General features: G+C 44.3%; 1 protein-coding gene and 1 long non-coding RNA gene across 3 annotated transcripts in view; one reads left to right on the top strand and one right to left on the bottom strand.

The window, feature by feature from the left end:
• The window catches only part of LOC147701576 (dickkopf-related protein 3-like), an 879,371-nt gene that overhangs the window by 166,703 nt on the left and 690,098 nt on the right, over positions 1-22,570 (bottom strand). The window lies entirely within an intron of this gene.
• LOC147701577 (uncharacterized) lies at positions 16,907-22,010 on the top strand. Its single transcript, XR_015297474.1, has 2 exons — positions 16,907-17,252; positions 19,391-22,010. It is a non-coding gene; the product is annotated as an uncharacterized LOC147701577 (long non-coding RNA).

The raw sequence follows: 22,570 nt of genomic DNA on the forward strand, positions 1-22,570 counted from the left end.
ACCATTTCACACAGCCTGCAATAGCAGTCTGCATGTGTTTGGTGGTGGGTCCCTTAGAGTGGCACAATACATGATCTCTAAGGCTAATCAACTTAGCCGTCTCACCTGTTTAGAGAATCCTGTGTAAATCTCAGAACTATGAACATGGATAATGTATTACCTGTCACCACATCTCACCTCAAAGCAGCAGTATCTAAAGCCCACATAAAGTTGATGCTTCTTAATTGCGGGTCAGCAGTAAGGCATGCTGCTGATATTGCCGACTTCATACTCTCGCAAGAGCTAGACCTCTTTATCTTAACTGAAACTTGGCTCAGTGACTTCTCCTCACCAATTTTGGACATTATAGTTCCCCCCAAATATGACCATCAGATTGTATACACCTCTTAAAGTTGGGTGCAGCATATCATGCTTCTTTCGCTCAATTCTCACCCTGAGACATATACACACATTTCCGATGTCCACATGTGAACACCTGGGCGTCAAAATCTGGAACAATGACAAGTTAGTTTGTATACTCTACATGATCCATCACCCTTCAGGTGATAATGTTCTCTTCATAGAACCAATAATGGAGACCATGTCCTCCAACTATAATCAACATCCTAACCATATCTTCCTTGGGGATTTCAACTGGAACAACACAAATGATCCCTTACTGTGCACCTTCAAGGCAATCCTCTCCGACCTAAACTTCATCCAGTCCTGCAAATAACCTACACACATGAAGAGCTCAAATCTGGATGACCTTACCGAATATTAATTTAACTCCATGACAGATATATTTGACTCAATTGCTCCAAAGTAACGCAAAGCACAAGTTACTACTTGTGTAACAATATATCTGTAAGAGACATAAGTTAGTGATAGATTCCTTACCTTAGAATATCCCCAGGCGTCAGACTGGATCCGGAAAGCTTTGCTAGCAGTACCTCTGTGCGGCAGTAGGTGGCATCTTGAGGCTCTGCGTCTGTCGCTGGTGTCGTATGCGCCGAGAGGACGTCACAGAGACTACTTAGGAGCCACCCATGCACTCTGAAGTCAGTTCTCCACACGACTTTCCACGCCAGGAACGCAGAGCCATGTCAAAACGGACATTGGTGCCAAGAAACTAGGGCCCTGAAAGGGATGACCTTAACCCTAGAAATCCGTTCGCAGAACAGGGAGGATGGGTGAGGCGGTAAGGAATCTATCACTAACTAATGTCTCTTACAGATATATTGTTACACAAGTAGTAACTTGTGCATCTGAAAGAGACACGTTAATGATAGATTCCTTACCTTAGAATAGATTCCCCAGCAATACCAACCCTGGTGGTGGGTCTGCGAACAAGATTACACCAGAAAGTCACGGAGCACAGAACGGCCATGGAAGCCGTCTTTCCGGACCTAACTGTCAAGGCAGCAATGCTTGGTAAAAGTGTGCAGGGAGGCCCACGTAGCTGCCTGATAAATGTCCTGCAAGGGAACACTGCGTCCCAATGCAGTAGTGGCTGCTGTGGCCCTGGTGGAATGGGCACACAGCCCCACAGGAGGCTCCTTCTTAGCCAACGACTAACAAGCCTTGATGCAGAGAACGACCCACCAAAAGATGGTCTGTTTGTGCACGGCTCAACCTATTTTGGCGCCCACGTAGCCAACAAATAGTTGGACATCCACCCGGAACGGTTGTGTGCGCTTTAGATAAAACGAGAGCGCATGCTCTGGGTCCAGACGAGGGAGCCTCTCTTCCTCTTTTGAAGGATGCAGAGGCGGAAAGAAGGTGGGGAAAGTGATGGTCTGCCCGATGTGGAAGGGCGTGACAACCTTTGGCAAGAACGAAGGACTGGTCCTTAAAACCACCTTGTCCGGATGCACAGAAAGGAAAGGAGGTTTAGAAGAAAGGGATCTCACTCACTCCCCTGGCAGAGGTGATAGCTACCAGGAAAGCCGTCTTGAGAGTAAGAAGACGCAAAGGACAGTTATGAAGGGGCTTGAAGGGAGCGCACATCACAAATGTCAAGACAAGATTTAAGTTCCATTGAGGCAGGATGAACGGCACATGAGGAAATGTGTGCGTAATGCCTTTCAGAAAACGGTTAACAACCGGGGACTTAAAAAGAGAAGGTTGATCAGGAAGCCTTAGAAAGGCGGAGATGGAGGAAAGATAACCTTTGATAGTTCCCAGAGTAGAGCCCTGCTGGGCCAAGGAAAGAAGGAACAAAAGAATTTCGGAAAGAGGGGCAGAAAGGGGATCCACAGGCTTAGCTGTGCACCATGCCGCAAACTTGTTCCACCTGCAGGCGTATACCATTTTCGTGGAGGGACGCCTGGCTGCCAGATTGACATCACAGAATTCGGAAGGAAGATCAAAAGCTGTCAACTGTTGCTGCTCAATCTGCATGCATGGAGGTGGAGGCTGGGTAGATTCGAGTGGAGGACCATCCCTTGCTGCTGTGACAGAAGATCTTCCCGAAGAGGCAGTCGGATCAGGGAATCGATCGCCATAGTGAGTAGCTCGGGATACCAGAATCTTGGTGCCCAATCCGGAGCCACCAGAATGACTTGGGCCCGGTCGCGCAGAATCTTCGTCAGCACTCTGGGCAGATGTAGTATAGGAGGAAAGGCGTACAACAGACCACAACTCCGCTTGTGACGAAAAGCGTCGCCGAGCGAGTGCCACCTTGGAAATTCCAACACGCAGAACAGATGACATTGCGCGTTCTCTTTAGTGGCGAATAGATCTAACCAAAGTTCTCCCCACTGCTGAAAGAGACCTTGTGCCACATCTGAGTTCAGATGCCATTCGTGATCCATCAAGCACCGGCGGCTGAGTTCATCCGCCCTGGCGTTCAGAGAACCTGCCAGGTGTTGAACCACTAAGGTAATGCCTTTATGTTCCAGCCATGTCCAGAGCCGCAGAGCCACCTGACATAGGGTCCACGACCCCACCCCGCCCTCTTTGTTGCAAAACCACATGGCGGTGGTGTTGTCCGTGAACACCTGCACTACACTTCCCCAGACAGAGGGAAGGAATGCCTTCAGTTCAAGTCGGATAGCCTGAAGCTCCAAAAGATTGATGTGGAGCCGGGACTTCACTGGAGACCAGAGACCTCTGATCTCCGCCTCTCCCAAGTGGCCACCCCATGCCAGGAGGGGCGCATCCGTCACCACTGTGTCCTCCGGTTGGGGAAGGAAGAGGGATCTGCATTGACCCAATCGCGATGCGTGAGCCACCACTGCAATTGTTGAGCAGTGCCCTCTGAGATCTGTACATGATTGGACAGGTTGCCCTGATGCTGCGCCCACTGGAACTTCAGGTCCCACTGCAGAGCCTGCATATGCCATCTGGCATATTGCACTCGCAGGATGCAGGAGGCCATCAGGCCCAGGAGCCGGAGGGTCATCCTGACTATAACCCGGGATAGAGGCTGAAAGCTCAAAATAATAGCCTGGATATCCCCGACTCGCTGCTTGGGAGGATAAACACGAAACTGCGTCGAATACAAAACCGTTCCGATGAAGGGGAGCTTCTGAGAGGGACTCAAGTGCGACTTCCGCACGTTGATGGAGAACCCCAGCAAATGCAGGAGATCTGCCACAGTCTGAAGGTGGTTGATGACTAGCAAACAAAGAGAGGGACAAGGAGGGCTATATTTAACGGTGTCCAGTGCACGAGCCCAGATACAATATAAACAATGAAGGATGCGCTGTTCCCCAGGGTGATAAAGTGAATGAACCAAGCAATGGGTGAAGGCCCCAACAAAGGAGGAAAGGGAGGGGAATCCTCCATTTCGGAACTAAAACACTCACACACCCAGCAAGCTAGGTGTCATGCTTCATCATATGGGTTTGCTCTTTGTCAGGCCGGCGGTGCAATGCCTGACAGGCACCCATAGAGGGGCTCTTTACCAGAGATCTTTTGTTCCTGCCGTTGGTGCTGTGGGTGTGAGGGCCCTAGGGAGGGTGTAGACGTAGAGGGATAGTGAATTAAAAGAGGTTAGATAATCCACTGAGTAAATTTAATAGTGTGGTAATCTACCTTATTAAAATATGTGAGGAGAGAATGCTCACCGATGCAATGATCCTGGAGAGTACGCAGTACTTAATGGTCAACATGTTTCATGCTATGTGCAATTCATCAGGACCTATAAGGAGTAACTATCTACACGCTGTGGTTGGTGAGGATTCTACCAACCACAGGATACTGGGGGGCAGGCAAGGGGTCCTGCTACTTCTTAGTGGGAGCTAGACAGGGATGACAAGAACAGGGGGGTGATATAAAAACAACTGTGAGTTTCGTCAACAACCTGGTTCACATTATCAAGGTTCAGCTGGCTGGAGGGAGTCTAAAATCACATTCGGGGTAGACAAGCCTAGCCAAATAGAGGTGTATTAAAAAAAGTATTAAAAACAACATAGACTGGGTCTGGTAACAGTATTCATGTAATCAAAAGTGTACAGTGGCTGATAGAAAGGTATGCAGATCTCACCCTACTAAGGTAAAGTGATTGCATCAACGGTCTTCTCCCGTGCTGAGCACCTCAAATGTAGGTACCCTAGGAGGGGGAGGCAAGAACAGGTTTAGACTACACCATCTCATGAGTGATCACCTCCTCAATACAAGAAAGCCCTTCTTGGTAATGTTAGCCGGTGAGGGGTGGTTATGCCCGTGTCTACTGTGCCCAACGGATAAGCCATAGTTCCAGTAGGTAACAATGCCACCACCGAAATTAAAATTAAGCCACGGTCAGATCACCAAGGCTCATACACAAGCTTGTATGGTGTATTCCTGAGCCCCCGAGGCCAGTGCCAGCCCCCACATTGGCATCCCAAGTTACTATCCAAAAAGAACTCGGTTATCACCAGCATTCAATCTTGGCCCGCTGCTGTTTTAAAGGCGGGGGTGTTTACATACCCTGTCAGCCGTGCAAAACAAAGGTCGGGCCGCCTCGAAAGGGAGTGGCTTGACGTAAAAGTCCATACCCACAAGTGTTGTTTCCCTCAGTGCTGCACTTACCTGTCTGCTGAACGGACACCGCCAGAGGACCTACCCGCACGTTATGGAGACGCAGAGAAGCCAGAGCGGTTGCCTCGACGTTTCTGTACGCTTTTATGAAGTGAGCCGTACTTTCTGGTAGACCACAGTCACGTGCTGGGGGGCCTTGGTGATGATGCGCATGCGTGAGCGGCAGCGCAGTGGTGACGGTAACTCATTGTGCAGTATGCCTTAGTGTAGTCGAACCTGGCGGCCATCTTATAGTGTATGTTGGAGATGTCAGTGAACATCTAGTTCTTTAATAAAAACCTCTACCAATGAGAGTCAAGAACTGTAGTGGATAACGAGAGTCATGGCTGTCGTGAATAACGAGCCCGGTCAGAATCAGAGCTAGCAGTGCCTGCTCAATAATTCCCAATATATGTGTTATGGAAATAAGTAAAGTGGTTCACATTACACATAATAATCAAACCCCGCCTCACCTCGTCATGGTAAGCAAATCCACGTAAAGGGGGTTCGAGAGTAGGGGGCCCTCTATCAAAGAAAGGGGGGGTTGTAAATCAGAGATTAAAAAGTGGAACAAGACATTGTATGATAAGCCAACATTAAAATGTGGCGACAACGTTAGCCAACAGCTCTTGGTGAGAAATTTGTCCAAGGATGGAGAAAGCATAGCACTTAGGGCCCGATGTAGGTAATTCTAATTTACCACTTCTTAAATACCGAATCATACCGATTCGGTATTTAAGAAGTGGTAAATTAGAGGGGGGGAAATGTAGGTAAATCAGAATCGGTAAATACTGAATCGGTAAGATTCGGTATTTACAGATTCTGTAAATACCGAATCGGTATCCCCCATTGATTCCTATGTGCCTTGAAGCCCATAGGAATCAACGTGGAATACCGAATCGGTAATTCCGATTTTTGCAAGGGTGCAGGGGGTGTCACTTTGACACCCTCTGGCACCCCAATTCCCGACTTGTGTGCCATGTGGCACACAGACATGCCCTAAGGGCATGTCTGTGTGTCACATTGCACAGGTGTGCATGCACAGATGTGCATGCACACCTGTCTTCGGTATTTTACCACCCAGTAGGATTGGGTGGTAAAATACCGAATCTGACTGGCCTTTGGGACTCAGAAGAGTCCCACCTACATATGGAAGTTACCGAATCGGTAAAAATACTGATTCGGTATTTTACAGATTCGGTACATTTACCGATTTGGTAAATTTACCGAATCAGTAAAATAGGCCACCTACATCAGGAATGACCATTTACCGGTCGGTAATACCGGTCGGTAAATGGCCACCTACATCTGGCCCTTAGTGCCTAAAATGGCGTCTGTGATGCAGAATCGAGTCTCCCTCTACGTAGTCAATTATGAGGCATGCCTGTGCACAATGCAGAGTTGAGATCAGGCACTGGTGTCATAACAAGGGAATTAAAAGGCCTATTCCAAAATGCATTTTCTGGTCACAGGTCAATGCTGTAAATAGTGTGAGACAAAACACCAGTGTAGATACAAGTGCCCATCACGGTGCCCTAGCTAGGGATCCCTATGGAATGCAGTCATTAAGACCATCTGTATCTGTGCCCAGACGATGCACCCACCTTTGTTCTATCCTAAATAGGGCCTGGTGTGTGATATGTGGGTGTGCTTCAAGCACAGTCCATTTCAGGTTATCTGCGCTGTGGTTCATGTCTTTACAGTGGGTGTAAAGTCTAGTGTGTGTCTTCAGGCATCTTGAAGACACACACTAGACTTTACACCCTCTTATGTTCCGTAATACGCAATTTCACCTGTCTCATGGTCCTCCCAATGTATCTTTTGTTACACATACATGTAAGAAGATAGATACATCTAGACGTGTTGCAGTTCGTGTGCCTTTTGGGATGCCATAGAAAGGTCTCGGAGAGTCTCATCTCCTTGCTGGTGCTGGTCTGGTTGCACACAGAGCTACTCCCACAGGGAAAGTGGCCGGTTACCGGAGGCAAATCCCAGAGGGTTCATTGGGCACCTGATTCACACTTTCTCGGTCTGGTGTGAATCAAGTTATCTTTCAGATTAGCTGTGTGCCTGAACGCAAACCTAGGGCGAGGGATAGCCAGGTCACCTGAGTTAACTATGCCCCAGTGTTTATTAATTGTCTTCTTGATGAAGGCTGAGTTCCTCGTGAATGATGTAACACAGGTTGATGACTGCCTGGGGCGAGCCCGCCTTCAAAAACCAGTCGTCGAGGTGGGGAAGACTGACACCCCTGACGTGCGCAGGTGAGCTGTGACCACCGCCATCACTTTCGTGAACACCCGAGGGGTGCTGGTAAGGCTGAACGAGAGCACCGCAAACTGAAAATGCTCCTGGCCTACCGTGAACGGCAGGTAACGCTAGTGGGCCGGCAGTACGGGGATGTAAAAATATGCATCCTGCAAGTCCAACGCTACCATCTAGTCTCCAGGGTCAAGGGCAGTCAAGACCTGAGCCAGAGTCAACATCTTGATCTTCTCCTTCCAGAGCAAGCGATTGACGTTCCTGAGGTCCAAGATGGCGCGAAATCTCCCTTTGTCCTTCTTGGGGACCAGAAAGTAGTGGGAATAACAACCACAGCCAATTTCTGGCCCGGGATTTGGGGCAGGGGCGGAACCAACAGCATCCACTGTGGCACCGCAAGTGGAGCCAAGGGTGGTGCTGGGACCGGAGCCAGCAGAGTAGGAGCTCTTGGCACCGTGGCCGGAGCCAACGGCGCAGGATCCAGCAGCGCCGGGGCAGGAACCACTGGCGGTGCCGGGGCTGGGGCCGCCAGTGGGGTTGACGGTTCAGCAGGATCCGGACACGGGACCGCGGGTCCCAAAGGGGCACCAGCGGGAGCCTGTGGCCTAAACAGGCAGTCCATGGCAGCAAGAAACTCTTGCACCTGTGCGGGAGTCACTGATGGACCCGGGTAAGGCGGGTAGGCCGCGGGACTCCCAGGCTCCGAAGGAGCCGCAGGGGCAGAGCCCCTGTCCCCCTCATCTGCATCCGAGGACCGACAAGGGGACGTCGGAGAGCGACAAAGCTTCTTTGACTTATTTTTGTGTTGTCTCATACCCGAATCCGAGGGTGAAGACTTGGAGCTCAGGAAGCAGTGATGGTGGCACCGCAAGCGTTCCAGAGAACGGCCCCTGGACCTCGAATGGCGCTGGGACGAGTGCCGAACTTTAAGCAACTTCCGGGGCCGCTCCCTCAAGGCTTTCAGGGCCATGGCCCGACAGTACAGACAGGACCGGAAGTCGTGGTCGCCCTCGAGGCAGTAGAGACAGACGTCGTGGGCGTTCGCCACTGACATATTGCGACGGCAGTCCCCGCAGGACTTAAAACCAGGCATCCCTATGTGCACAAGAGAAGACAAACAAGAGACAGAAGTCCCTAAAAGATAGTCAAAAAGTGACTAATGTACGTGCTCTAACAGGATTTGCGCTTACTGGCGCGGAAAAAGAAAGAACTGATGTCAGCGCACATGGGTGGCGCCTAAGTAGGCTCTGTGACGTCATTTCGGCGCATACCACGGCAGCGACAGACGCGGAGCCGCACGACGCCACCTACTGCCGCGCAGAGGTACTGCTAGCAAAGCTTTCCGGATCCAGTCTGATGCCTGGGGATATTCTAAGGTAAGGAATCTATCACTAACGTGTCTCTTTCAGATAGGATACCCAACAAACCCTCCAAACCCTGGTTTAATTGCTCCCTTAATGAGGAAAGACTCAATCAAAGGCTGGTCGAGAGGTCATGGAGAAACTCTCCCTCCATAACAAACCTCAAGCAGCTGTAGATAACAAGAAGTTCGTATAACAAACATATTCATAGTGCCAAAACTGCTCACTTCAGGTCACTGCTCGACCATGCCAAAAACAGATTGAAAAAACTGTTTGAAATCCTCAAAAACCAAGCTAACCACTCAACTAACCACTCTACACTCAAGGACTTAATCCGTGGTAGTGAGTAGTTTTCTGCACACTTCATTAAAAAGACAAGAAAGATCGAACTAGAACTGCAACCCACCTCACCAAATACGCTTTGCCTGACCCAGTCCACTTCCTCTCTGCTACCATTGGCGAGTTCCTCTCTTTCTGGCTCTCGTTTTATTCTCCCAAAAATATGGCATTGTGGAATACCTTTATACTACCTGACGATGTCAAGCTGCTCAAAACTATAACTTCATTAAAACCTTCAAATCATTTCAATGATCCTCTGCTTGCAAAGCTCTTCAAAGAACTTAAATCCTCCTTTCTTCCACTCTAGTCTAAGATTGTGCATGAATTTCTCCTGCAGGGCTTGATTCCTGATTGCGTCAAGATAGGTCAAGTCACCCCCATCCCAAATAACCAAATGCAGACCTTACTGATCCTAACAACTTCAGACCAATTTCTAATATCATGACTTTACTCAAACTACATGAGAAATGCGTACACACACAACTCTGTAATCACATCAAACAGTTACAACTCCTCGACCAATATCAATCAGGCTTCAGATTGTGACACAGTGCTGAAACTGCTCTGTTACACATTGTTGATGTCGCCATGAAACTACTTGACCAAAATGTAAGTTGCCTACTTATACTTCTTGATCTTTCCTCAGCATTTGACACGGTCAAGCACGGTCAAACTTAAATGATCTTCTTGAAAAAAGGATGGGGTAATCGGCCCCATTTTAAATGGGTTTGCCTTTTTCCTACATAGCAGAACACAAATAATCAAAGTCAACCATTCCCTTTCTAACAGAACACTGGTCTCAATTAGGGTGCCTCAAGGATCTGCACTATCGCTCACGCTCTTCAACTTGTTCATGGAACCTCTCACCGATCTTCTGAACCGCTCGAAAATATACTATCACATGTACGCCAATGATACTCAAATGAACATGAAAATTTCTTGACTTGATGTGGTCAAATCCCCTAACTCTGCACTTGTAAAAGCTCAGGATTGGTTAACTCACAATCCCTTTATGCTAAATACACTCAAGACGGAATTCCTCCTGATTGACCCCACAATCATTCTACTCCCATTCAAGACGGGCTCAAACAACAAGCGGCCCTCAATTGCGCTCCACATGTTGCTGACTCCACCAGATCATTAGGCATAAACAGTGCTTAATTTGATCCGTTGGTTTCCGGTACTCGGCCCTAGCACATGATTGTCAACACCGGTGCTTGTCTGCTACAAGGTGGCACTGTTGGACTATTTGGAGAGGAGCACAACAACAGTTAATTATTAATTCAATTTGACACCCAAGCCATTCGTATAGCTTTGGGGGCCATAAATAGTCCAAAATACCGCACTTGCAGGCGTGTGAGGGTTAGCAGATGGGCTATTACTATCATTGACTGCATGGCAGGGGCAAAGTGTGAAGCAAGCTGAGATGATCTCCGGATGGGAGCCCTGGCACTTATTTTATTTTCAAATTGCTTTCGTTGGGACAAGAGGATAGATGGTAAAGCTAGATCAGCTCATTCTTAACAAAGTAGCTCTGTTAATGGTGATCCATTGATTCCCGAGCAAACACATGAGGTAGACAACAAAGCCATTAATCATGAGCATGGGTCTAAGTATATGTAATGTATTGAAAGCAATAGGTTCTCTGACAAGAGCAAAAACTGAAGCGACACAATAAGGGATTTTCTAAGCAGAAAGCTTTTGCTTATAATTTTACCTGCGTTATTGTAGGGTATACCCTCAGCCTTTCTCTTTAATTAACTACCTTGGGAGAGGTTCACGTAAGAAATCTGTGTATAAAATGCCTCTTAAAAGTTACCTTTACCAACCTTTTTTTAGGTCTCGGCTGGCGTTGGAGCGCGCATGCGCTTCTCGCCTGCGAGAGCTATAGTGAAAAAGTCAGTTTGGAGAAGGGGACTCAAACCCCGCTCCTCATTTCCATTGGGTAGCGTCAGCTTTTATGGTAAACACTGGCTTCCCATTGGAAAGGAGGTTTTTTTTGCCTCCATTTGGATTTTTGCCGGACTGGCTCGCCTGATTCACAGCTGTTGTTTATTTAACAAGCAGATAAGAAAAGTCTTTACAACAGCTGTGAAGCAAGCACGGAGCTCAGAGGCGCACAGGGTCATGGGGAGGACAAGGCAATGGCGAGCGCTTGTTTTTTACAGCCCCTGAGCTATTAACTACTTTGAGGGACTTGGGCAGAGGGAGTTATATGTCAAGAAAAAGTTTCCTTTTAGATGCAAACTTGAATCACAAAAACAATCTCTTATCACAACCATTCATTCAAACTGGAGCAAACAAGGAAAAATTAATTTAAAAACTTTTGACAATTTATTCAATTTGGTAAAAATCAATCATGTAAGACATCAAGCATTATTAAAAACTGCACAGGTTATACAGATACAATTCTCAATACATAAACAATCAGATTTCCATAGGTGGGAAACAGAGCCAAAGAAAATGATAAATTCTATTGGTTTGAGATCAGTATAATAGCCAAAAAGGTAATCACACTCCGATACACAACTGATTTTTTCACTCAGAGATGTAAATGTACATGTATTTATATAGCGCAAATCACTGACCGAGGTCGGTATCTAAGCGCTTGCTTAGGGAACCCGTCCTGGTATTCCCCTGTGAGATAACCCCGGCAGGGTATCCACAAGGTGAAAGCCAGGCATCCCGCCGCGAGGGGCCATTGTGGAGATTAAGCAAGCTATTGCCCAGAGTCGCAGAGTGTGAACCCGTGAGTCGAGAAGGCACCGGAGCGAGAATTATCGAGTCCGTGGAATTTTTAGCCCAAGACCCGCCGAGGCGGGGAATTGAACCCTGGTCCAGGGCCGATCTCAGCTTCCGGGTCTGCCGCCTCTAACCCCTGAGCCACACACCTCCACCAAGGCTTTATACACTTCTACTCAAAAGGGGCATCGACGCGCTTCGGTGGGCACAGTATTTAGAAGCCAACACCTTCTTCAGGATAATATTAATAGAGTCCCACACATATGATATGTTGAGAAGATGGGGAGCGATGTTATCTGACTGAGGGTTATTAAATAGTTCACTAGGGGCGTACTCATCATCTTGATGCTCTCAATCCTCCCCTACCATGTGATGAATCTTGGACACCATGCCTCGAGGAGAGCTTTGATTTTCCACAGGGTGTTGGCTTCATTTCTCTGTAGTGATTCTAAGATAGTGCTTCCGAATACTATTACCAGATATTTGATAAATCCTGGTTGCCATGTAAGGCCTGAATCTCCCAGTATTTGCCTGGTGCAATGGATGTTTAGGAGATTAACTTCAGATTTGTCTCGGTTTAACTTATACCCTGAATGGGTTGAGCAGGTTTCTACGGTAAGCATCAGGACCTTAATAGACTAGTTCGGGTCCTCCGTGACTATAAGAATATCGTCTGTATATGAGGCAAGTTTCACTTGAGTTTCCCCAAAGGTTGCTCCTGAAGGTATCCGAGAGGGACCCATTGATCGCTATACGGGCGGTAGGATCTGAGTACATAGCCATAACCATGTCGATATAGGGAACACCTAGATTGAAGGACAGCATATAGTGTCTCTAGAATGACCACGACACCCTGTCAAACGTTTTTTCAGCGTCCAGGGTGATGGCGATAGAGGGGGTAGACATCAGCCTTGCTTTCTCAAGTATGTGACACAAAAGCCTAGTATTAACATTCGACATTCGGTATTTGAGGAAGCCAACTTGGGAATTACTGATTAATTTCGGGAGAACCATATTCAGTCTCACGGCTAGGATTTTTGCGTATATTTTACAGTCCACATTAATCAGTGAAATTGGCCTGTAGTTTTTCGGTAGAAGAGGGTCTTTCCCTTTTTCTCGTATGACAATAATATTGGCTTCTCTCATTGATGGCGATGTATGTCCCTCTCGAGCTATGGTTTTGAATACTTTTAATAAGGTTGGTTGAAGGGATTCAACGAAAGCCTTGTATTCTCAGACTCTGACAATCTCGGTAGGTTTAGGGAGTCTAAGTACCTAGTGCATTGTTCACAGAATTTGTTGTTTGTTTACTTTTATATAGATCTTCATAGAAGGAATGGAAGGTGTGTAAAATCTCTTTCTGTTTTGTTTGGATCCTATTATTGGAGTCATTAATTGAGGAAATAGTGAATTGTCGCTGCTTGTATTTAAGATATGAGGCCAATAGTTTGCCCGCTCTGTTCCCTTCACAGAGCTTGAGTGACTTGAATTTGTTGATCCACACACCCGCACGTTTACTCACAATTTTGTTGTATTCATATTTTTTCTTAACTAATTGATCTAGGGTGTCTTTATTGTCTAATGCCCGGCATGTGTAGCTTCTAGGAGTTCAATTTCCTTTTCCAGTGTATCTATTTCTACATTCAGTTTTTTATTAATCCTTGCTTTACATCCAATGATGACCCTCCCGATAGTCGCCTTTAGTGCATCCCACAAGTGTGAAAGTATCTGTATCCGGGAGATCGTTGTATTTAATGTAGTCCTGAATAGCAGATTTGATCAGTGCCTTGTCTTCTGGGTCAGAGAGTACCTCATTGTTAAATCGCCACCTTTTAGAAGTGGGTATCTGCCAATTTTGTGTTAAAGCAAGAGTGGTGTGGTTCTGAAAATTCCGGACCCTGCCATAATGGTGTACCAAGGCCTAAACACTCGTGCAGAAAATATCATCATACCACGACGAATTTGGTATCAATAGACCGGTAATGATCAGGACATTATGCCTGTGTATTTTCGTCACGATCGAGTGATGCTATCACCCTTAAATCACTGTTCTTGTCCTGAGCCCACGGCATCCATCTTGTGTCTTGCCCTTATATAGTCAATTGATTAAAGTCTGAATTTGATCCAAAGGACACGTCCACCTTTCTCTGACTTCTCCATGACCTGAACAGGCTGAATCTGCCTACGTGATGTTGGCCTCACCAAACCAGTCCATGCCCTCTAGTCAATCTATATTAAAGATCTGAGCAACTTGTTGTGTACATTGGCCTGAGCAAGATTAGAAGGCCGAATACAGTAGCCATGCCTGTTTATGACCCACAAGCATCCCTTATCCTACATTTCTATCTTCCACACCTGGCTCTGTTTCTCTGCTTCTGGGCTTTTACAATGGGGAGGTGACTGTTTATATGATGGGGAGGAAACCAGTTCTATGGTGAGCTCCTCCGGCCTGCACAGGAAAATATGTGAAGTTTGACATATGTTCATGATGGAAGATGGGTTGGTCAGTTTGGGCAAGTAGAATGGAATTCATAATTATAGCCTGCTTTGTTATGGTACCATGGGAGCGACCTACAATGATGTGTTCGTCAGCAAGAATGTGAGCCTAGGGGCAAACTTTTTGTATAAAAAGCCTGCCTGAGAAAGCTCAGGCAGGCTCCCTCTTTCAATTGTAAAACTACGGTTGGACGACGAAGCCTCATAATTAATTATAATAAAGATGTCTTTTAATTTTACAGATTGGCTGTCAATTCCTATGCTGCTTTATTATGCAAACTGCTGGATAGATCCCTGGTGGGGAGAGTGAGTCATTTTCCACTTTTCTTCAGTTGGCTGCCCAACTCGGGGCCTTATCATGGAGTGGTTATCTGCAGGAGTGTTTTGTCAAAGGATGGAAAAACTACTGGAGGCAGGACAGAATTCTACCAAAAAGAGGTACTCTGGGCACAGGGTTTTCTGGGGGATTATCTGTCTCTGTGGCACAGTACGTTTTTTTGATTTTTCTGACTTAAAGCTCTCCTAAAGATGTCACTCCTGACTAAGGAACCCATTCTTTTTTTTTGCTGTAAGTATTTTTTAACAGACTGTTAGTGCAGTGGGGAATTGACAGTTATAATCTGGACAAATATTTGTGTATATGCAAATTGCAATTTGTATAGGCAGTTGAAGAGATATTTTCTCCATCTGTTTTAGTTGAAGAATAAAAATGGGTCGCTCCCAGTCCTTGGTTATTTATTGGTCGCAGAAATGTGACGCAGTTCTTGGTTATTTATTGGTCGCAGAAATGTGACGCAGTCCTTGGTTATTTATTGGTCGCAGAAATGTGACGTTTTGGTTTGGGTACCGGTACATTTGGTTCATTTGGTAGGCCTTTGGTTGCTGTGGTTCAGATTATCGTTGGATAATCTTCCTCAGTATTGGTTCCTTGGTTTTATTTGAACACTGCAGTATTCAAAAACCGTGGGTCACGTACATTTGCGTGTATATCGTTGGAGATAGCCCCATGAAGTTTGAAACCCGACTAGTGAGCGCAGATGCCTGGTCGCGGTATTTTGTTTGGTATTAGTATTGACTAGGTTGCAACAAAGGATTCCCGGTTGGAGGATTCGCGTCTGATACCTCCAGTTGGAACTCCAATTTATGAGCTGTTGAAGAATTAAAAAAACAAGAAAAATAGGAACTAAAACGTTTTTGTTGTAAATATGGTTTACAACTAGTTTTGGCAGGTTATTTTTTAAGACAGTCTGTAGGCTGTTCCTTGTCCCTGTCCTAAGTGTTGACCTATGGGTTAAAATGTGTGTTTAAATGTCTATGTTGTTTGTGGGTTTTGTTGTAAATTGCGACTGCGCGATTTACAAGAAATGTTTAGAGCGCGCTGCTTTGTGTGTCCTGAGTGTTTGACCCCCCTTCTGTTTTGTGTCTGGAATGAGCTCAATGTATGTATGTGTATGGGTCACGTTCAATAGATGTAAATAAGGCTCCAAAGAAAAAAATGAAAAAACGAAATTGCCTGTTCTTTAGACGCACAGTGTTGGATGTTCACAGCCAAGTCTTTTCAGCTGCAGTATATCTAATCATTCAGCCAGCACCTCTCTAGTTAAACACGGGTGGTGGAATTTTGCAAACAGTCCTTTTTAAATAAATGTGGCGCAATCATCTCACGCATTCCCAGTTAGGCAGCTGCGCCTAGGCTTGTGTGTTAATATGTATCTAAATAATAGGCAAGGGATGTAGTGAGCATTTTATATGTAGAACAGTCACAAATAGCAATAATTAGGCTTCATTAGAATTTTTTTATTAATTATGAAAAATAATTATTAAAAACAAAGTGCTACAAAAATCGTTTTTTAATATTTGTGAAGCTTAACACTCATGCTATGACCCCCTAGCATTAAAATGTTTGATTTAAGTTACGTTGTACCACGAAAATGACAAAACACTTCTGTGCGCAATTTCCCTTACCCTAGGCGCAAACAAGCTCATTTTTATAAGGTATAAATAATTATTTTCAAATGTATGACTCCTAAATTTGGTATTAGACATTCTAGTAATACCCATTATGAAAAAAAATTGTAAAATATTTATTTCTTAGTATCCAGAATACAAAAGTCGATTTTCACATGAATAGACTGTTTTGAATGGTTTCAGGGCCTTTTTTTAAAGCGTCTCTTTAGTAAATGCATACATTTAGACCTTAATATATATGTTTGCAGGTTGTGCCTTCTTATGATTCAGCAAGTCAATGTGTCATAGAATTACAAGAAAAATAAGAGAGAAATTATTGTTTTAAATATAGTGAAATATTGCAGGTTATGTGGAAGTGGTTAAACCTACTGGCCTTGTCAGCTTCAGTTACCAGGAGCAGGGGACTGGCAGAACCTGTATAACGTGTTTCCAGCAGTAGCGGCCGGCCGAGATGTTATCTTGTAAGGCTGTCTTGTTGACATTTGTGACCTTTTAATTAGGGCCTTGCCTGTGGAATGCAGCATGACATGGTTAAGCATGCATCAGCTGCCTCTTTGTATTTAAATCCCTGCCCATGCCACGGTCCTGACCTGAGGTCACTTGAATAGCCTGACTTGCTCTGATAAATTTAATTCCTGATCATGTTCATAATTTAAAAGTGTCTTCTTGTTACAAATTTGACATTAGCTGGGATGGGGTTTTTGTTTTTTTGAACTAAAATGAGCAGAGGATGCAGGGCACATGTACAGCAATGATGATTGCATTTTAGCCAAAGAATAAATAATAGCTCCAGCATGTTCCTCAAAACGCTTGTTGTTTGGTAAATTATGTCACCAACACATTTATTTTCAATTAGATATGTGCTGACACAGCATTGCATCCCGCTAATAATAATAAAAGGAACACCACACGTGGTTTGCATAGCTCCCAGTTGCTTTCAAAATGCTGCACACAAGCGCTTTATATGAGATGTAGTTGATTGTATATGATTTAAATCTGTAACCTTCATTCATTGCAGGCTGGCTTGTTCTCATTTGCCGCATTCACATTACATCTGCGTTAAAAGCGCACATCTGAGATAATAAACAAATAGGAAAGGTATTCCTCATGCAAAATTGTAGCACCTGCACTTCATGTCTTACAAATTAAGCACTGTGTAAAATGAAGGAACATGATTTAAAAAGGGCAAATGCAAAAGTGATTTCTTTGAGAAGACAAATATCAAACATTCTGCTAAATGATCTGTAGAACTGGTATATGTGTGTCTCCATGCTAGGAACGAATTTTTTTAAGTTAAGTTTATTTGACAAAATGAAAAACGAAGTGTTACATTGAGTTTTAGATAGGCAATAAATAGAAGCCCTTCCCCAAAGTTCTGCAACTTAAAGGCCTTAGGCCTGAGTGAGAATGCGCGTTTTTGCAAGGTACATGGAAAATAGGTTACAGGTAAGTAATGAAAAGTTTTTGTATGTCACGTTGTGCCATGTTTTGTAGTCTGATAAAAAGGGTTAAAATTGATGTTGTGTTATGAAAAATGTGTGTGTCGTGTATCTTTTTCTGCTTCTTCCTACAGATGATTCATGGATTAATTCACAAGACACGTGAGTTGGCTGGTTGAAGAGAAATGTTTTTTTTTTGCGTAATTTGTTTAAGAAAAAAATGTGTGTGGTTATGTTTCATTTGTACATTTGGTCCACTGAAACGCGTTATTTGACACAGCGACATTATAGTTGACTGCAGGGTATCAATTACCTGATGCCCTGCTGTCAAAAGAAGGGCATGTGCCATGGTATTATGCATGACCGTTTATTCATATATGCTGTTTGTTTGTCTGGGCTGTTTTTCCTTGTGCTTGATATACAGCAAGTATATCTTATGGCTTGAGAAAATTGGATGAATATTGTATTAAGATAAATTTCACAGATATGGACCTCATACTGTGAGCAGTAAGGCAGCTGTGTTTTTCCAGTGCATGCCTAATTTGGCTGTAATGATTTTTTTAAGAAAACTAAAATGATATACTGGATTAAAGTATGCCATCCGCTGTTAGTCACTTAACTGCCCTTTTTCCTTAAGGACAGGCAGCTCTGCATTTATGTATCCTTGATTGGGCCTAAGGATGGAATTATAGATCCGTGACTAAAGGTGGCCTAATTTTGATATCGCATTTTTTATCGCATTTTTTGATTCCTGAATAAGCCTATGGATTCATTTTTTCCCTGAAGAGACAACTGAACATTAGTTAGAATTACCGTGTAGGGTATAGATTGTCAGCGGTAGAGTTAAATTGGTGTAACATTGGTCTTTTCATGTATCCCCGTGCTCTTGGTGCTGTGTCACATGCCTTAGGCCACCCAAGCAAACTCTTGTCCTTCCTATAGATTTTTCTTTTTGCTTCTTCCCTGACCAATGTTGCATCATGTTTAGTTATTGAAGATTTTAGTTGTGTCCTACTTCCATTTTTTCCCTTCTCCGTCTTCCTTTCACCAGTCAGCCCATTTATTATTATGGGTGTATTGTTCATGTTCACACTTCAAGACTGCAGTGATGTAGTAGGAACCCCCTTATGTCACATACATTCCCTTTTGATTGATCAGACTAGTTTTCGAGAATTTTCTTTAGGCCCACTTCAAATGTCTTTTCAGACTGACTGTCAGGATAGTGATAGCCTGGTTAAATGACCCAATACAAGTTTTCCATCTCAATAGGAAATATCTCAAGTTTACATTCTTTTTAGTACGGCATATTTTTATGTCTATTTTTAATTTTTCAGTTCCCTTCTGTTTCTGCTGTTTCAATTTTTTAATAAGATGTGTTCTAATCATGCAGATACCAGGACTCTCTAGTTCTTGTCCTCTTGTCTGCACAGTTGATCATTAGCCTTTGTATTACATAGCGCACTTGATGCACATTGTTTTAAAAAGGGACTTTTCTTCATGTCCTTGATAATGTGTATTATGCCATTGCTCTATTTGAGATGTTCTAGATAAGGAGTTTAGGAACACCTAGGCTTCATCATAAAGGAGAATATGTATTTACCCCATTAAATAATGTATCCTATTAGATAATGCCACTGTATGAGGGCATCCATTTAGGTTGCCATGACGAATTGCCACTCCTTTGCAGATTGCAGGCCACTTGCTTGCAGCCCTCTTGTCAAAAAGCCAACCCATGAACTGTTTTTATATCTGACTTGAAGGAAACTAACAATTGTGTTACACTTGCCACATCACTAGGGTCCTGCTGGATTTTCCAGAGTCAAAGGAAGAGTGATTCCCTGCAGACCTGTGATCAACACTAAACCCACTCCCCGTCAGTAAACATGGCAGACGACTACAGACTTCTTGGCCCTGCAATTCCTGACAGCAATCAGCAGCGTGAACAGCAATCAGCAGCGTGGGCAGCGGTCATCAGCTGGACAGCGATCATCAGCGTGCCTCCAGTGGTACCTCCTAAGCAAGCCATTTGTTTCATCAGAAGGCGTTGTGAAAAGAAAAGAAAAAAAGGAGCTGATTTTCTGTTTTGCCTCAGAAATTCAGGGCAAAGATGCGAAGGATCCCTGCTTTTGATGGCAGGACTGTCATCCACTTTGTGCAATTTGTTCAAACTGTCATGTGCTTGAACCTCTGACAGCGCGCGGTCCCCTGACCCCCTTGGCCTGAGTTTTTGGCCTTTCCCCACACACACCTCTTTTCCCTTTGCTCCAGCAGAAAGGCAGTGCACCTGAGAATCCAAGTTTGGAAAAGGCACTACATTCCGGTGCCCATGAGAAGAGCAGCTTGATCGTCCTCTGACACTAAATGATGAGTGTTGGAGTCTGAAAGGAGCTACTGATCTTGAGAGGTTGATTCTCAGTGGTGCTTGTTTCTGCACAAGATGTTTTGTGCCCTTGATCAATGAAGAGCACATTTCCTGAGGTGTCACAAAGAAGAGACACTGGTGCATTGTTTTAAGACATTGAGACTTTCGAGTGAGCTGTGAGTGTTTTGCCCGGAGGGCACTCCTACTAAACAGTATTGTCTTCTCATGAAAAAGCCTGAATTGAAGAGGCCCAACGCGAAGAAGACACTGGAAGCGGATTTGATGGACAATAGAAGCCTGCAAGGAGAGGCTTTGACGGACTCTGGGTATTTTCTGTGAGCTTGCATAGAATTGGAGTTTGGAAACTAATTTTTGCTGCTTTGCTGGCATTTGTTTTAAAGTACTATTCTGTTTAGTAAAAGCAGAATGAAGTCTCTCTGTGGAAGTGTATCCCTTTTTCATCTGAGAGCATTGATCAGGAATGCCACTGTTTCACTTGAACATATAATAGATTACTGAAATGCACAGGAAGCTATATAAAATGTTATTAAATTCTAGGATTTGCTTTTTGTTTAGGATTGTGCAAGTATTTTGCATTTGACTTTTGTTTTTCTTTTTCTCTTGCTTTTTCTGAAATTGTATTATGGTTTTTTGTTAAATTTTTGATTGGTTACCATTTGCCAGTTGCAGGGTCACGTAGGAGTACCAACGGTTCAGTTTGTGACCTGAGTAGTGGCAGTAGGCCTGCAGGACTTGCAGTGTCCCTATGACCTGCTAATAATCACAGCTGAAGTACTCTATCAAGATCGCGTGAGCGACATTAGAAAATGGAGATTGTATTGAGGAATGACGATGAAAAGCAAGAGATGAAAAACCGAAATTATAGAATGTTGTTCTCTAAGGGTGGTATAATTTTCTCTATTTTTAATACTTTTATGTATTCTATTAGTTATTATATTACGTCTGCACCAACTTCTCAACCTACTCTTTCTTTACTGTTTCTTCACATGACTTTCATATTTTACCTGAACATACATTGGTTAGGCCAGAGTTTACTGATAGACCCTTCTGTACAGCTTCTACATCAACACTAGAAGATCACTAATTGTTGGGTGGGTGATCTTATAAGTATAGACCTAGATTCAGACTGACATGGGTTTAGGTTATTGCCTATATAAAGGGCAAAAGGAGCGTCTGTGGTTCTGAAAATTCCGGACCCTGCCATAATGGTGTACCAAGGCCTAAACACTCGTGCAGAAAATATCATCATACCACGACGAATTTGGTATCAATAGACCGGTAATGATCAGGACATTATGCCTGTGTATTTTCGTCACGATCGAGTGATGCTATCACCCTTAAATCACTGTTCTTGTCCTGAGCCCACGGCATCCATCTTGTGTCTTGCCCTTATATAGTCAATTGATTAAAGTCTGAATTTGATCCAAAGGACACGTCCACCTTTCTCTGACTTCTCCATGACCTGAACAGGCTGAATCTGCCTACGTGATGTTGGCCTCACCAAACCAGTCCATGCCCTCTAGTCAATCTATATTAAAGATCTGAGCAACTTGTTGTGTACATTGGCCTGAGCAAGATTAGAAGGCCGAATACAGTAGCCATGCCTGTTTATGACCCACAAGCATCCCTTATCCTACATTTCTATCTTCCACACCTGGCTCTGTTTCTCTGCTTCTGGGCTTTTACAATGGGGAGGTGACTGTTTATATGATGGGGAGGAAACCAGTTCTATGGTGAGCTCCTCCGGCCTGCACAGGAAAATATGTGAAGTTTGACATATGTTCATGATGGAAGATGGGTTGGTCAGTTTGGGCAAGTAGAATGGAATTCATAATTATAGCCTGCTTTGTTATGGTACCATGGGAGCGACCTACAATGATGTGTTCGTCAGCAAGAATGTGAGCCTAGGGGCAAACTTTTTGTATAAAAAGCCTGCCTGAGAAAGCTCAGGCAGGCTCCCTCTTTCAATTGTAAAACTACGGTTGGACGACGAAGCCTCATAATTAATTATAATAAAGATGTCTTTTAATTTTACAGATTGGCTGTCAATTCCTATGCTGCTTTATTATGCAAACTGCTGGATAGATCCCTGGTGGGGAGAGTGAGTCATTTTCCACTTTTCTTCAGTGGTCCGAAACTAGTTTAGGGGCTATATCTGTTTGGTCTATAAGATGTGTATATGCGCCTGAGATTAGAATGTAGTCGATCCTAGTGTAGGAATTATGCGGGGTTGAATAGAAAGTATAATCCCTTGTGTCTGGGTGTTGGAGGTGCCAAAAGTCTTTAAGATTGAATTTGGAGCAAATTTTATTGAGAACCTCGTGTGAACGCGTGGGTTGGTATCTGCATTTGGATTGATGGTCAATGAGTGGGTCTAGCGGTAAATTGAAATCCCTGCCTACTATGATGAGATCTTCTTGAGGTAAGCTCTCAATTGTATCTGAAATCTTTACCTGATGTTGGGCTCATCTGAGTTAGGGCCATATATGTTAAGAACATGAATGGAATCATACCCTCTTTTCATGTGGGTGACTAACAGTTTCCCTTCGTCATCATTTGATTGAGAAACAGTGGTGATATTATATTTCCTAGTT

This window comes from Lissotriton vulgaris, chromosome 7 (genome assembly GCF_964263255.1).
Source record: "Lissotriton vulgaris chromosome 7, aLisVul1.2, whole genome shotgun sequence".
Taxonomy (NCBI): Eukaryota; Metazoa; Chordata; class Amphibia; order Caudata; family Salamandridae; genus Lissotriton; species Lissotriton vulgaris.